The 15,408-nt window shown below is 49.2% G+C and overlaps 1 protein-coding gene across 2 annotated transcripts in view; it reads right to left on the bottom strand.

Annotated features, from left to right (window-relative positions):
* The window catches only part of CDK17 (cyclin dependent kinase 17), a 188,281-nt gene that overhangs the window by 68,889 nt on the left and 103,984 nt on the right, over positions 1 to 15,408 (bottom strand). The gene's annotated exons all lie outside the window — the stretch shown is intronic.

The following is a 15,408-nucleotide window of genomic DNA, read 5'->3' as shown; positions in this document are numbered from 1 at the left end:
ATTGGGTCAATTCCTTAATCAACTATATGTTTTCTGCAAAAACACTCACCTCGAAAACCACAAAACCAAAAATCCCAACCATCAAAAAACAGATTACAGACCAGAAGATACCCATTACAAGTTTGCATGGATACGTCTTTCCTTTAAATTTACTTAGCAATGGCTTCATCTTCACCATTATTTGTATATGAACCTTGCAATTTCTAGTCTGGATGAGGGGCAAATCCACCAGTGAGCATTCAGAGGCTTGTCAGTCCCTCTGACTCCACACTTAGGAGGCTTGAGATGGGTGATTTACTGTAAACCTTAGTTGAAAGTCTATCAAACCATTCTCAGATCACAGATCATGGATCAGTAGCAATGCCACAACTAAGTCAACTAACCACTTAAATTGTAACATCAGAATAGGTTAACAGGTGTTTCATACTTATTTTGGCTTTTTAAATGCGGAGATCAGAACTGAACGCAGCATTTACTCTCAGTAACAGGCCAGTTCTTGTAAATATTGTTATTCTTAAATTATTTACACATACTTTCAATCTTAATTTACCTTAAAAATACAAGGAAAAGAAGCATACAAAATGATTTTAGCAATGTTATATTTGATATTGTGATCACACAAATGTCAGGGAGGAGTTACAATTCATTCAGCAACCTCAACTCCATTCCCATGTACATGTCTTATAATAATCATCACAATATCATCATACAACAGATTATAACAACAGTGAACAACTCAATTAATTTACCAAGTTAATGGAGAAATAGTGTCAGTTTAAAACAGTTTTTCCCAGTAATATATAAATGCACTGATCATGGAACAAACATACATGGATATAATCTTTACTACACAGGGCTCACTCCTGCCCTCTTAATATAAAATAGCCTAAGATGTATAAGATCAGCTATTTCTTCATAACATATTGCCCAAGATATACAGCAATGCATACTCACATGTTGGAGAGATTAATAGAACCTATATACTCGAGTTAAGTACACTGTTGGTCTCTTTATAGATTTTATTAATTTTCTTCTTCCCTAACTTTGTTCTCTTATTGCAGTTACTTGTATGTTACTAACAGGAACAAAGTAGATCAAAGAATACTAGCACAGCATAATCCCTCAGCTATTAGGGAACTGTGATGCCCAATAGGAAATTGAAGCTTAAGGGCAATTTGTGGAATCTTTCTTCCCTGCACCTATGACAGATACGTCCATCACAAAGGTTTACACGTCTTCTGGGACAGGGCACAATCTGTGATGCTGTTCCATTATGCTAGAAGCTGATTCATATGCTGGTTCTGGAGAGAACTGAGAAACTCCTTGTTGTTGGGAAACAAAGACACACACTCTCCCTCTCTCTCTCTGAAGGGATTTAGTCATAAGTATGTATTTTATGGAGAGTAGACTTTCAAAGGCAAACCAGAATAACATTACAGTAAAATCAAGCAACTAAATTCAATCACCGTCTTGGAGGTAAAAATTTTTGGCCATATGATTATGACTGGTTTAATGGGAGAAAAAAATAAACACATGGACATTGCTGTAGCAAGGGAAGGGCCACTTCCTGCCCCTGGTGGGCAGAGCCAGGAAGGCCACCCTCCCCTGGAAGCAGAGGGGCGGGACAGGAAGTACAAAAGGCAGGCCCTGCAGCTCAATTCAGTTAGGGCAGAACTGCTGAGGGAGACAGATGCTTCCTAACTGTGCCCTGGCAACAGCAAGAGCCATGCAATTGATTGTTGCCTCTGCCCTGCCAGAAGGCCAGAGTCCCCAGACTGATTGCTGGCTCTGCGCTGCCTGAGGGTCAGAGTTCTAGACTGCTTGGTGCTCCGCTCTGCTTGAGGGCCTGGGCCCCAAGACTATTTATGGCTCAGTGCCAATCCCAGGTTCTGAGCCCCAGACACAGCTAATTCCTGCCTTTTTAGACACCTCCTGAGAAGCATGGAACAACAAGGAGGCATGCATGGCCTCTCTCCAAGACTGACAGGGAGGGATGGCCATGCATGCTTACACTGCCCAAGGACGTGCTTATGAATTAAAAAAATAATGAAATTAAGAAATAGTTGAATTCCACAGGAATAGTATAGAAGAACAAAATCACTTCCAGTCAGCTGCTTTAGGAAAAAACCTGTCCAAATAAATAATTTAGGCAGTATACAGAATGTGAAAAGCCAGACTTGCACTGCTGCAAGCCTTCCTGTAGTTTTCCTTAATTAGCATCCTTCATAAATAGATACTTGTCACAGAATGAAGCAAATATGCTATACATGTGTATGTGATGTAATCTGTCTCCTCACCTTGAAGGCTCTGCACAGCTCTGTCCCACTGCATCTTTATTCTTGTTTCTAATTAGATGCTACATCATCCCTTTTGAGCAGTGATGCCAGCCTCACCACCCTCAACATTACCTCATTCATATCTATGTACCTATTTCCATTATTATTCCTTATGCCTGGAATATCTCATCATTCAAATTATGTCTTGTCACTGAAATTTATACTGAAAATCTACTTCTTTTACAAGGCTTAGAAATGTTGACCCACATGATTATAATGCCATCACTTCCTGAATTTATTTTTTAAAATGATCTAAGTTATCTACACCCTTCTAGTCTCCCATTAAATTCTTATTTGAACTTTGTCCATCTTTTAGATAGTAAGATCATCTGGTCCCAAATTGAGATCTGGGTCTTGTATAATGCTGAGCTCAGTGTCAGTGCTTAACAAATAATAAAACGAACTGTAAAAATCCAAATGGTAGTTTAATAATAGTTTGCTGGGTGGGATGATGTGAGGGATTGAGAGGGATTGGTTATGAATTTTATTTATGATGAGTTTTTTACTGTTAGATTTGTGAAGTCCTTTGTATTAAGGCTATTATATTTTTGTTTGAATTATATTTGTACAGGTGCATAGAGTTTTAAAAGACTTAGTTTTAATAATCTAAATTTTTCTGAACATCTCGAAAACCATTTTCTTCTGTATGTATTTGTTTAATCATGAACTGCAAAAGTACAGCTCTATTTTGTGGACCATGTATTGCATAAAGAAGGCCACAGTCTACGAAAATGAACAACAAAGAGTAAGAATTATGTTTTTATGGTCACTGATGGGATGAATTTATATGATGGATGGATAAAGTTAATTCAGAATTTCCAACTGTCCTTTGGATAGATTTACATGATATTATACACCCGAAAAAATACATAAAATAATGAAAATAGAACAAAAAATCCTTGCCAAAAAATTTAAAATCTAAAGACAAAAATAGGTTTAATACAGATTAATGATCAAAAAGCAGCTTGGATAAATAAAGTAAATTAATCAAAAATGTTAGATGCATACTGTTATCATGAGTACTACACTAGATTGTTCAGTCCATTACAGAATTCCATAACAGTACTTTTGATCATGCAGCAATGCATTAGCCTAAGTGCTGGAAGCTAGTGAAATTAAGATTGCAGGAATTATCTGATTTTATTAGTATATCCGAGTTAAAGATAAAATATTACAAGTAATGCGTTAAAGATCTTTTAATTCTAATAAATATTCATTTTATTTCTGACTAAAGAGAGAATGTCCTACAATTCTTTCCCTTCATAATAATGTAATATACTGATTATTCTGGGGGACTGAGAAAAGATAATTGTATTAATTTTAAACAAGCTTACATGATCTTGGGCTGTGCATGTATAAGATATTAATTTTTTATGCTATTCTATGCTGTCTATTATGAGTGATCTTACAATGTTCCTAATTGCAGGCATATTTAAAAATGTGAACAGATGCTGAAGATGACCCTAAAGCAAGCTCTGTTATGGGAATACAGTTCAAAAGGCTGTTCACAGATATCTATTTAAATTATTTTGCGTTAATAAAATATGAATTTTAAATAAACTAATTTTCAAGATGAAACTAAATTGCATCTATTCTTTAATCCCTCAGTGTCTTATAAACACTTCATTGTTATCCTGGAGGTTGTGATATCATTTAAGGGTGTCATTTTTGGAGGATTCTTAAACTCTGACTGATTAAAGTTCAAGGTGTGTGGAGGAAAGAAGGGATCTCAATGCATTTTTGTTGACGATGTATAGCCGATTGAGTTTATCCCTTTTCTTGTTCATCATGTTTGTGTTTGATAAATAAGTTTGCTTTATTATATCAAATTCTTCATAAAAACAAGGTTACTTAAGAGTAGCTGATGTTCTTCAAGATGTGTTGCTCATGTCCATTTCACTATAGGTGTGTGCACACCTCCATGCACGGTTCCTGGAACTTTTTTTCCCCTTAGCAGATCTCGTAGGGCCAGCTCAGGCGCCCCCTGGAGCCCCGGGCACATGCTGCAGTATATGAAGAGCTGCCGGCCTTACGCCCCCTCAGTCCCTTCTTTCTGCCAACTCCAACAGTGGGGACGGGGAGTGGGTTGTGGAATGGACATGAGCAACACATCTCAAAGAACATCAGTTACTGGTAAGTAACCTTGTATTTTTCTTCGAGTGCTTGCTCATGTCCATTCCACCATAGGTGACTAAAAAGCAATACTTTGGAGGTGGGTAGGAGTTACCGGTAAGCTACCCTCAGCACCGTACTGCCGAATCCTGCATCCTCTCTCGCCTGCTGAATGATGGCATAGTGGGACGTGAAAGTATGCAACGACAACCAGGAGGCGGCTTTGCAGATGTCCTGCACGGGCATCCTTTCCAGGAAGGCTGCAGATGAGGCTTGAGTTCTGGTTGAGTGCGCTGTGATGGTTCCCGGAAGCGGCACCCTTGCCTGCTCGTAGCTGAACTTGATGTATGACATAATCCACGAAAAGATGCGTTGGGTGGAGACAGGTGATCTTTCATATGCTCAGCCACTGAGACAAAGAGCAGCATCGATTTCTGGAACGGCTTTGTACGCTTGATGCAGAAGGCCAGAGCTCGTCTCACATCCAGCGAATGCCATCTCCTCTCCTCCTCTGACACAGGCAGTTTGGGAAAAACACCGGAAGAAAAATATCTTGGTTACAATGAAATTGGGAAATCACCTTGGGCAGGAAGGCTGGATGCGGCCTCAACTGCACCTTATCCTTATAAAATACTGTATAAGGGGGCTCCAAGGTCAAGGCTCTAATCTCGGAGACTCTCCTAGATGAGGTAATGGCCAACAGGAAGGCTACCTTCCATGAAAGCATAAGCAGGGGGCATGAAGCCATGGGTTCAAAGACGGGGTCCCCGTGAGTCTCGAGAGGACCAGGCTGAGATTCCAGGGAGGCACCGGGTCACGGACCTGCAGATAACGCCTCTCCACCCCCTTGAGGAACCTGACTGACATGGGATGGGAGAACAGGGATCTCCCTTCTAACGGCTGATGGAAGGCCGAAACGACCACCAGGTGAAACTTCAGCTAGGCCAGCGCCAGACCCTGGAGCTTTAGCTGGAGCAGGTACTCCAGGATCGCCTGTATAGGCAAGAGGCTGGATGGAATGCCCCGGGACTCCGCCCAAGCGGTAAACTGTTTCCACTTAGTCTGATACACAACCTGTGTAGAAGGTTTCCTGCTGCCCAGCAGAACTTGTTGGTCTTGCACCAAGCAGGCTCTCTCGCCCTCTGTCAGCCATAGAGCCTCCAGGCCGTGAGGTGCAGGGAGTCCAGGTCCGGGTACAACAGGTGACCATGGTAATGGGAGAGAAAGTCGTGCCGCCTCGGGCGCTCCACGGGAGGGGTGATCAAAAGGTCCAGCAGCATGCTGAACCAGTGCTGTCTCAGCCAGGCTAAAGCGATGAGTATAACATCTGCTCTGTCCCTTTTTATTTTCAGCAGGACCTTGGGCAGGAGCGGAATGGGTGGGAACGCGTACATAAGGGTCCCCGTCCAGTCGGTTAGGAACGCGTTGGAGATCGACCCAGTCCCGTGACTCTGGAGCGAGCAGAACCTTGGACACTTCATGTTCCAGGCCAATGCGAAGAGGTCCAATTGGGGAACACCCCACTTCTGGAAGATCATAGTCAGTATCTCCAGGTGCAACAACCAGTCGTGGCGGGGGTAGAAACGACATGCTGAGGCGATCTTTCTTGCCATTCCTCACTCCCAGGAGGTGAGAGGCAGTCAGGTGAAAATCGTGCCTCATGGCAAAGTCCCACAGACGGGTAGCTTCCTCGCAGAGAGCCAAAGCGCGCACTCGCCCCTGCCTGTTTATATAAAACACAGCTGTGGTGGTGTCCATCAACACCTGCACCACTCTGCCTGTCAGGAATCAGAGAAACACCCTGCACACTAGGAGCCCTCAGCTCCTTCACGTTAATGTGCAGGTGCCTCTCCTCCCCCGACCAGAGCCCCTGAGTGCTTAGGTTGACGCTGATGTGGGCTCCTCATCCCACATCCAAGACATCAGAGATCAGGGTGACCGATGGGACCAGTTCCTGGGAGACCTCCACCAGTCTAGGGAGGCGAGGACGGGTGGGGGAACTGTGACCACCCAATCCAGTGGGTGTCTGCTTGGCACATATACCGAGGCCAACCACTCCTGTAGCAGTCTGAGCCTGAGGCGAGCTAGTCTCACTACGTACCTGCAGGCCACCATGTGGCCTAACAGCTGTAGGCAGTGCCTGGCTTTTGTCATGGGGCATTGATGCAGCTGGGAGAAGACAGAGACCATTGCCTCGAAACGTGGCTGAGGCAGGAAGGCTCTAGCCTGGGAGGTGTCCAGGGTGGCCCCAATTAATTCTATATGTTGCACTGGGGTTAGTGTGGACTTCTGCTCATTTATGAGCAGTCCCAGCCTGCGGCACGTGAAGCAAGTGAGAGTCTCGCTCTCCTGCACTTGGGACCTGGACCTGCCCCTGATCAGCCAATCGTCCAGGTAAGGGAAGATTTGCACACTCTTTCGTCTCAGGTGGGCCACCACTATTGCCATGCATTTGGTGAACACCCTTGGAGCCAAAGATAGGCCAAAGGGTAGGGCTGTAAATTGGTAGTGGAAGCCAGCCACCATGAAACGGAGGAAGTGCCTGTGGCTTGAGAGAATGGACACATGAAAATATGTGTCCTTCAGGTCGAAGGCAGCATACCAGTCTCCTGAATCCAGGGAAGAGATTATGGAGGCTAGAGAAACCATGCGAAACCTGAGTCGTTTGACGTATTTGTTTAGATGACACAGGTCTAATATGGGTCTCAGACCCCCCTTTGCCTTGGGGATGAGGAAGTCTGCCTTTAGGGACCATAACCACTGCTCCTATGTTGAGGAGTTGTTCATGAGAGGGTCCCTGAAGGGGGATGGAGAGGAAGGGCTGTTGGGGGGGGGGGGGTAGAAGTAAACTGTCTGGCGTAGCCCCCCGAGACTATCCTGAGGACCCAACGGTCTGACGTGATCTTTGCTCATTCAGGATAGAAGGGCCTTAACCTGTTTAGGAAGGGGTGGGGCAGATCCAGGAGGGCAGTAGGGGTGCCACCTGCGGGCACACCATCAAAACTGCCTCCTCCGATTGCCCGACCCCCTGGGGGGCCGAGGACGAGCTGGAGGACTGATTTCGTCTTCTAAACCCCCTATTTCTGTAGGGTTGAAAGAGCCTAGGCAGAGGCCTTGGCTGCTACTGCGCCTGGGGCGTGTACAGGTCCAGGGAGCGAAGTGTGGCCCTAGAATTCTTCAGACCGTGCAGCTTCGCATCAGTCTGATCAGAGAATAGGGCCGACCCATCAAAGGGGAGGTCCTGGATCGATTGCTGCACCTCCTGGGACAGGCCCAAAGATTGCAGCCACGAGCACCTTTTCATGGAAATGGCGGAGGCTATGGCCCCACCCGTCGAGTCAGCGGCATCACTGGATGTCTAGAGCGCTGCTCTAGTCACCATGATTCCTTTGTTCAGGAGGGTGGTAAAGTCTGCGGCCTGGTCCTGGGGCAGGGCTCAGCAAAGCGCCTGAGGGAGTGCCACAAGTTAAAATTATATCTCCCCAGGAGGGCCAGATAGTTGGCAATCCTGAACTGCAGGGCTGCTGTGGAATAAATTTTTCTCCCAAACAAATCCAGCTTTTTGTCGTCTTTGTTCTTGGGAGTGGAACCTGGCTGACCTTGCCTGTCCTACTGGTAGGCCGCATCTACCACCAGGGTTCCCAGGGCAGGGTGAATGAACAAATACTCGAACCCTTCGGCCGGGACATAATATGTTTTCTCAGCCACCCTTGACATAGGTGCAACCGAGGAAAGGGTTTGCCACAGGGCCTTTACAATTTTGAGGACCCTATTGTGGACTGGTAAGGCCACTCTCGCTGGGGCAGCTGCCGCCAGCACACTGAAGAGGGTATCCTCGGCCCCCTCTAACTCCTTCACCTCTAGCCCCAGATTAGAGGTCACCCTCTTGAGCAGCTCCTGGTGCACCCTGAAATCCTCCAGTGGCGCCATGTGGTCCCAGGAGACTGCCTGATCCAGTGAAGAGGAAGAGGACAGCCGAGGCGCGTCCTTCTGGTGCTCCCCGACCTGACGAATGGATGCGCCCATAGAGGATCCCTCCATGGGGTCCAACTCCTTGTCCGAGGAGTGGTGTTTATGGGCCTTCTCCTGTGCCGGAGGCACGGACTGAGCCCCCGATGACGGGACCAGGACCCCAATCCATCCTATCTGGATGTCCCTTGGGGCCCAATAAGGCCATTGTTGCAGCCATTGCCCCTGGGGTCAACTGCAGCACCTGCTGTGATGCCTTGTCGGGGTGTCAGCTGTCCTGATGACTGTCCCCCCTGTGGGACCCCGAGCCACTGGACAGGTGGTGCTGTGCACATCCTCGGTCCCGGGCGCCCTTCCGTGCCGGGGACCGTCCTCTCAACGCCTCCGAACTGGAGGACGACAAGGACAGCCTCCGTCACCGCAAGTGGTGCCGACGTACGGAGGCACGCTCCGAAGAGCTCTCGGTACTGGAGCATCATCTCGGTACCGATGACTTGTGGTGCTGCTTGCCCTTAGGTGACCGAGACCAGCACCACTCTGAACTCTGTGGTGCCGAGCTGTACTCTGGTGACCAGGTTCCATGTTGTGGACTGCGCAGTGCCGGGTCCTCCAATGGCGACCGGGTTCTGTGCTGCCTTGGTGAGGGCGAACTCCTCGGTGCCGAGTCCTCCGATGGTGACCGGGTTCTGCACCGCCTCAGTGTGTGCGAACTCCTTGGTGCCGGGGATCTGGAACGGGAGCTGTCTGAGCACCACCTGGCAGACCTCGACAGGTGCCGCCTCCTGGCCTGCGCTGCCTCTGGTGCTGGGGACCGACGTCGGCGCCAAGAGGGAGACTACTCATCCTGAGTCGAAGCAGGCCGGCTCACTGACATCAACCTGGAGCAACTGCTGGGGAAGCGTCCTCGCTCTACCCTCGGTGGCCATCCAGTGGGAGATGATCTTCCCTATACCGGGGATCTGCAGCACCCTTCGGAAGGACCCAATGCAGGCTTGCCCCGGAACACTGGCTCCTTCTCCCTTGCGGAGGGGGAGCAGAGGTGGCGTAGGCAAGGCCAACAAGGCTCTTGCTGCCTGAAAAGCCTCCGGTGTCGGCAGGGGCACTCTCCCACTTCCAAGAGTCGGGGGAAACTCCCTGCGTGGAGATGCAGGCACTGGAGAAGACTCGACGGGCTGAGCTCGGTGCATCTCCGCACTCGACCCTGCCCATACTGACGGTGCAAGGGAGTGTCCGTGCTCCGTGTGCTGTTTCTTCTTTTTCAGCACTGGGGATGTTGCTCGGCGCCAAGTCGAGGCCAGTGCCGGCAGTGCACTCTGCACCCAGGTGACACTCGGTGCCAAGGTGGAGCGGGTCAGCTCAGATGCTGGGCGGAGCGCTGCCTCCATAAGCAGGGCTTTTAACCAAATCTCTCGGTTCTTCTGAGTCCGCGGTTTAAAAGCCATGCAGATCTTGCACTTGTCTTTTCTGTGCTCTTCCCCCAAGCACTTAAGGCACCAATCGTGGGGGTCACTGAGTGGGAAAGCTTTCCCGCAGGAGGCACACAGCGTAAATCCCGGCAACCTGGGCATAGCCCAGCCGCTCTAAGTCCCTGCAGGGACTTACTTATCTAACTACACTTAACTATTTAAAACTAACTAAACTACTTAGAATAACAACAGTTCAAACAAGGGGAATAGTACTTGCAGAGAGGAAAGCTAGTTCCAGCAACCATCAAGGGCAGAAAGAAGGAACTGAGGGGGCATAGGACCAGCAGTGCCTCATATACCATGGCATATGCGCAGGACTCCAGAGGGCACCAGAGCCGGCCCTATGGGGTCTGCTAAGGGGAAATAAGTTCCGGGAACCATGCACTCACCTGTAGTGGAATAGACATGAGCAATTACTCGAAGAAGAATTCTTGTTATTGTGTACCCTGATGATGCATTTTTGCAATGTTTTAATATAAAAGAGTGCTTTTTTTTTTATAATTCCATTTAAAAAACATCAGCTTTCCAGAAGTTCAGTGACACTGTATTCAGTCTTGGTGCAATATATTATGGAACTGGCACATGGGTTCATCAGTCACTAATCTCTGCATCTTTTAAAGTTTCAGGTCAATATTAAAGTTTACTTTAAAATTCTCTCAATCAAATTCAAATTCTCTTGTTCTTTGAATTGATGTAATCTTCCAATTGTTCCTTTAACAGTTTGCCACTGAAATTTTAATACAAAGAATGAAAACTGCTTCTCAAACATCCAAGAAGATAGCTATGCAGAGAAGTAAATTAAAAGACTTAGCATACTCAGGTCAACCTGAAAATTTACCTTAGATATATCCTAAGCAACATTTTGCCGGGAAGCCTACAGTAGAAACAAAACAAAACAAACAAACAAACAAAAACCCCATAATGAGGCTGTTCATTGCTCCCTCTAGCTTCTTGTTACTTTTTATGGCTCCAATTCAGCAAAGCCCTTACACATATCCTTAATTTTAAACATTTGATTAGTCCTAATTAAGTCAATGGGACTTCTCATGTGATGGAAACCACCAATGATTTCTATCTGCATAAACTGTCCCAAAGTTTAACAATTCACTCTGAGGCATTATCCACAGGGATGGGTCCCTCCTAGTTGCAGCTGGTCAGTTTTCATTATCATCTCTGTTACTTTGGTTACTTCATCAAACCCCTTTTATTCTTCTCCTGTTCAAATTAATAATTCCAGTCTATAAAATTTCACCCATACAAGTTCTACACTCTCTCAAACAATTTTTATTATACCTTCCTCTGGAGATCTTTAAAATATCAACATAATATTTTAAGGTGTGATAATTACTTTCCTTTTAACTCTGAAATTCCTTGCCATATGCAAAAAGCACCAGATGCTGTAATTTTATTCTCTTAAGTGTTAAACAGGTATTTAGTTCAATATTCTAGATCAGTGGTTCTCAAATTTATTTGATCTTGCCCCACGTCTGTGTGTCTGTAGTAGTTTATGCCCCACTCTTTCCGTCACAGAAGTACATAAACTGATAACAAAAAATCAACATGCATCTCTCATTAAATATTAAAAACAGTAGAGCCATTTAAGTATACAGTAATGTAAAATTTAAGTGAGATATTGCATACCTGCAACACACTGTTGTTACTAGTGTGATGGCTGTGCCTGTTTTTTGTAGCAGAGCAATTCCATCACTTGAGGTGGTTTTTTTGGGGTTTTTTTCCACAAATGAGCCAACAATGCATTGTAGTAAGAGAAAAAGCAAAATTGTGATTGTGGTTGATATTTACTAATAAATGTGTGCATCAAATCAGAGCAAACATATGCTGTTACACAAGCTTAAAAGAAATCCATCAAAATGCACAGTAACATGTAGAGAAACAAGGTTACTTACCAGTAACTGATGTTCTTCGAGATGTGTTGCTCATGTCCATTCCAATATAGGTGTGTGCATGCCACAGTGCATGGTTCCCGGAACTTTTTTCCCCTTAGCAGACCCCGTAGGGCCGGCTCCGGTGCCCCCTGGAGTACCACGCCCATGCCGCAGCACATGAGGCACTGCCGGCCGTATGCCCCCAGTCCCTTCTTTCTGCCAACTCCAACAGTGGGGACGGGGGGTGGGTGTGGAATGGATATGAGCAACACATCTCGAAGAACAACAGTTACTGGTAAGTAACCCTGTTTTCTATCTTCAAGTGTTTGCTCATATCCATTCCAATATAGGTGATTAAATAGCCGTACCTCAGAGGTGGGTAGGAGTTACCCGTGAGCTGCCCTCAGCCCGGCTCTGCCGAATCCTACATCCTCTCTCGCCTGCTGAACGATGGCGTAGTGGGACGTGAAGGTGTGGACAGAGCACCAGGTGGCTGCTTTGCAGATGTCCTGCAGGGGCACTCTCTCCAGAAAAGCTGCAGACAAGGCCTTAGCTCTGGGTGAATGTGCTGTGATGACACCCGGCAGCGGCACATTCGCCTGCTCCTAGCAGCACTTGATGCAGGATGTGATCCACTCGGAGATGTGCTGGGTGGAAACCGGTGATCCTTTTGTCCAGTCCCCCACCAGCGGCGAGGAGCTGCGCCAATTTCTGGAACGGCCGTGTCTTCGATGTAACAGGCCAGGGCTCGTCTCGCGTCTAGCGAATGCCATCTCCAAACCCAGTCTGCGCGGTTTGGGAAACACAGGGAGAGGTCAATCGTGGCTACAATGAGGTTCAGAAACCAACCCAGGCTAGGAGGCCAGGCATGGCCTCCACTGAAGTTTATCCATACAGAATAGTGTATAAGGGGGCTCCGAGGTCAAGGCCTTAAGTTTGGAGACCCCCCAAGCTGAGGTAATGGCCGCCCAGAAGACTACCATCCACGAAGCACAGCAGAGGGCGTGAAGCCACTGGTTCCAAAGGGGAGGCCCCTAAGAGTCTCGAGAGGACCAGGCTGATATCCCAGGGAGGCACTGGGTTGCGGACTTAGGGATGCTGCCTCTCCACCCCCTTGAACACCCTGACCAACGTGGGATGGGAGAATGGGGATCTCCCCGCTAGCGGGTAATGGAAGGCCAAAATAGCTGCCAAGTGGACTGTCAACGAGGCCAGCACCAGACCCCGGAGTACTCCAGAGTCGCCTGCGGAGGCAAGAGGCTGGCGGAATGCCCTGGGACTCCGCCCAAGTGGTAAACCATGACCACTTAGCTTGATACACGACCTGTGTAGAAGGGTCCCTGCTGCCCAGCAGGAGTTGTGGGACCTGCACCAAGCAGGCCCCCCTACCTCCGTCAGCCACAGAGCCTCCAGGCCGTGAGCTGCAGGGAATCCAGGACCGGGTGCAACAAGCCACTGTGGTCCTGGGAGAGATGGTCATGCCGCCTCGGGAGCCCCATGGGCGGGGCGAACAAAAGGTCCAGCAGCATGCTGAGCTAGCGCTGGCTCGGTCAGGCCTGAGCAGTGAATATGACATCCGCCCTGCCCCTGTTTATGTTCAGTAAGACCTTTGCCAGGAGTGGAGTGGGCGGGAATGCATACCTGAAGGTCCCCGTCCCATTACTGAGGAACGTATCTGAAAGCAACCCAGTCTCATGACCCCGGCGCCAGCCGAGCCTTGGCACTGCGCATTCCCAACCGACACGAACAGATCCGGTTGGGGGACACCCCACTTCTGGAGGATCGCAGTCACTACCCGAGTGCAGCGACCAGTCGTGGTGGGGTAGAAACGACCTGTTGAGGCGATCCGTCTCGTCGCTCTTCACTCCCATGAGGTGAGATGCACTCCAGCAGAGTCATGCCTCATGGCAAAGCCCCATGGACAGGTAGATTCCTTGCAGAGAGGCAGGGAGGACGCCCCTCCCTGCCTCTTCATGTGAAATGGCTGCAGTGTTGTCCTGCAGTGCCTGCACCACTCTGCCTGTCAGGGATCGGAGGAACAGCCTGCACGCTAGGCAAACAGCTCTCAGCTCCCCCGTGGTGACCTGCAAGCACTTTTCCTCCACCGACCAGAGCCCCCGAGTGCTCAGGTTGGCACTCATGTGGCTCCCATCCCACATACGAGTTGCCGGAACTTAAGGTGACCGACGGGATCAGTTCCGTGTAAGGGAACGCCCTTCCCTACTGGCCTGGGGAATCTCCATCAGTCCAGGGAGGCTAGGGCAGGTGGGGGAACTGGACCACCCAGTTCAGTGGGTGTTTGCTCGGCACACATACCAAGGCCAACCATGCCTGAAGCGGCCTGTGTCTTGGGCGAGCTAGCCTCACTACGTATGTGCAGGCTGGCATGTGGCCTAACAGCAGTCGGCAGTGCCTGGCTGTTGTTGTGGAGTATCGGTGCAGCTGGGAGATGATAGAGACCAGCACCTAAAAACATGGCTGACGCAGGAATGTTCTGGACTGGGGAGCGTCCAGGGTGGCCCCCAGGAACACTATGCGTTTCGCTGGCGTCAGTGGACATCTGTTCGTTCATGAGCAGACCAGCCTGCTGCATGTGGAGCAGTGTAAGTCGCGCTGACCTGCACTGGGAACCTGGACCTACCCCCATCAACCAATCGACCAGGAAGGGAAGGTTTGCACCCCTTTCGCCTGAGGTGGGCCGCCATTACCGCCACGCAAGTGGTGAACACCCTTGGAGCCGAAGATAGGCTAAGGGGCAGGCTGTAAATTGGTACTAGGAGCCAGCCCCTGTTGGCTCCGGAGGATGGACCCATGAAAGTATGCATCCTTGTAGGGCGAGGGTGGCATACTAGACTCCTGGATCCAGGCATTCTGGATAGATTGCTGCACCTCCTGGACAGGCCTAATGGTAGCAGCCATGAGCACGTCCTCATGGAACTTGCGGGGGCTATGTCTCTACCCACCGGGGCAGCAGCGTCGCTTGACGTTTGGAGCGCTGCCTTAGCCAGCGTGATTCCTCCATACAGAATGGCAGAAGCCAACCTCAAGATAGGGGCCCGATATTGGGCAACTCCTGGTGCACCCTGAAATCTTTCCGTGGCGCCATGTGGCCCCCAGAGACTGCTTCGTCCGGGAAGGGGTAATAGGACTACCGAGGAAGTCTTGTGGGTGCTCCCCTTGCCAAAGGGGTGCACCTGTAGGAGGGTGTCTCCATGAGGTCCGACTCCTCAACTGAGGAGTGGTGTTTATGGGCCTCAGACTGTGCCAAGGCACGGACTGTACCCCTACTAGCACCTTTGCCGCCTGCTTGGACACCTTGAGGGGGTGTCGGCTGTTCCGACGACTGCCCCCCCCCGTGGGACCCGAGCCGCCACACAGGCAGTTGTCCTAGGTCATGGGTGCCTTGTCCACGCTAGGGACCATGGTTTCCGCTGCCTACCGCTGAGGGGAGCTCCAAAGAGCCCCTCAACCTTGTGGAGAGCTGCAGCACGGCGTGGAGTCTCGGTGCCGCATGGACCCCGGTGCTGCGTGGAGCTGCGGCACCGTTGCAAGCTCTGGCCCCTCTTGGGGTTGCGGTGCCGGTAGAGCCCCGCTGCCTTCGGGAGCTCCGGCCCCGGCTTGTGTGTGTGTGTGTGGGGG

This window comes from Emydura macquarii, unplaced genomic scaffold (genome assembly GCF_026122565.2).
Source record: "Emydura macquarii macquarii isolate MOO-44397 ecotype Brisbane River unplaced genomic scaffold, CSIRO-AGI_Emac_v2 contig_2205, whole genome shotgun sequence".
Taxonomy (NCBI): domain Eukaryota; kingdom Metazoa; phylum Chordata; order Testudines; family Chelidae; genus Emydura; species Emydura macquarii.
The sequence above is the reverse complement of the archived record's forward strand: the minus strand, read 5'-3'. Positions and strand labels throughout refer to the sequence as shown.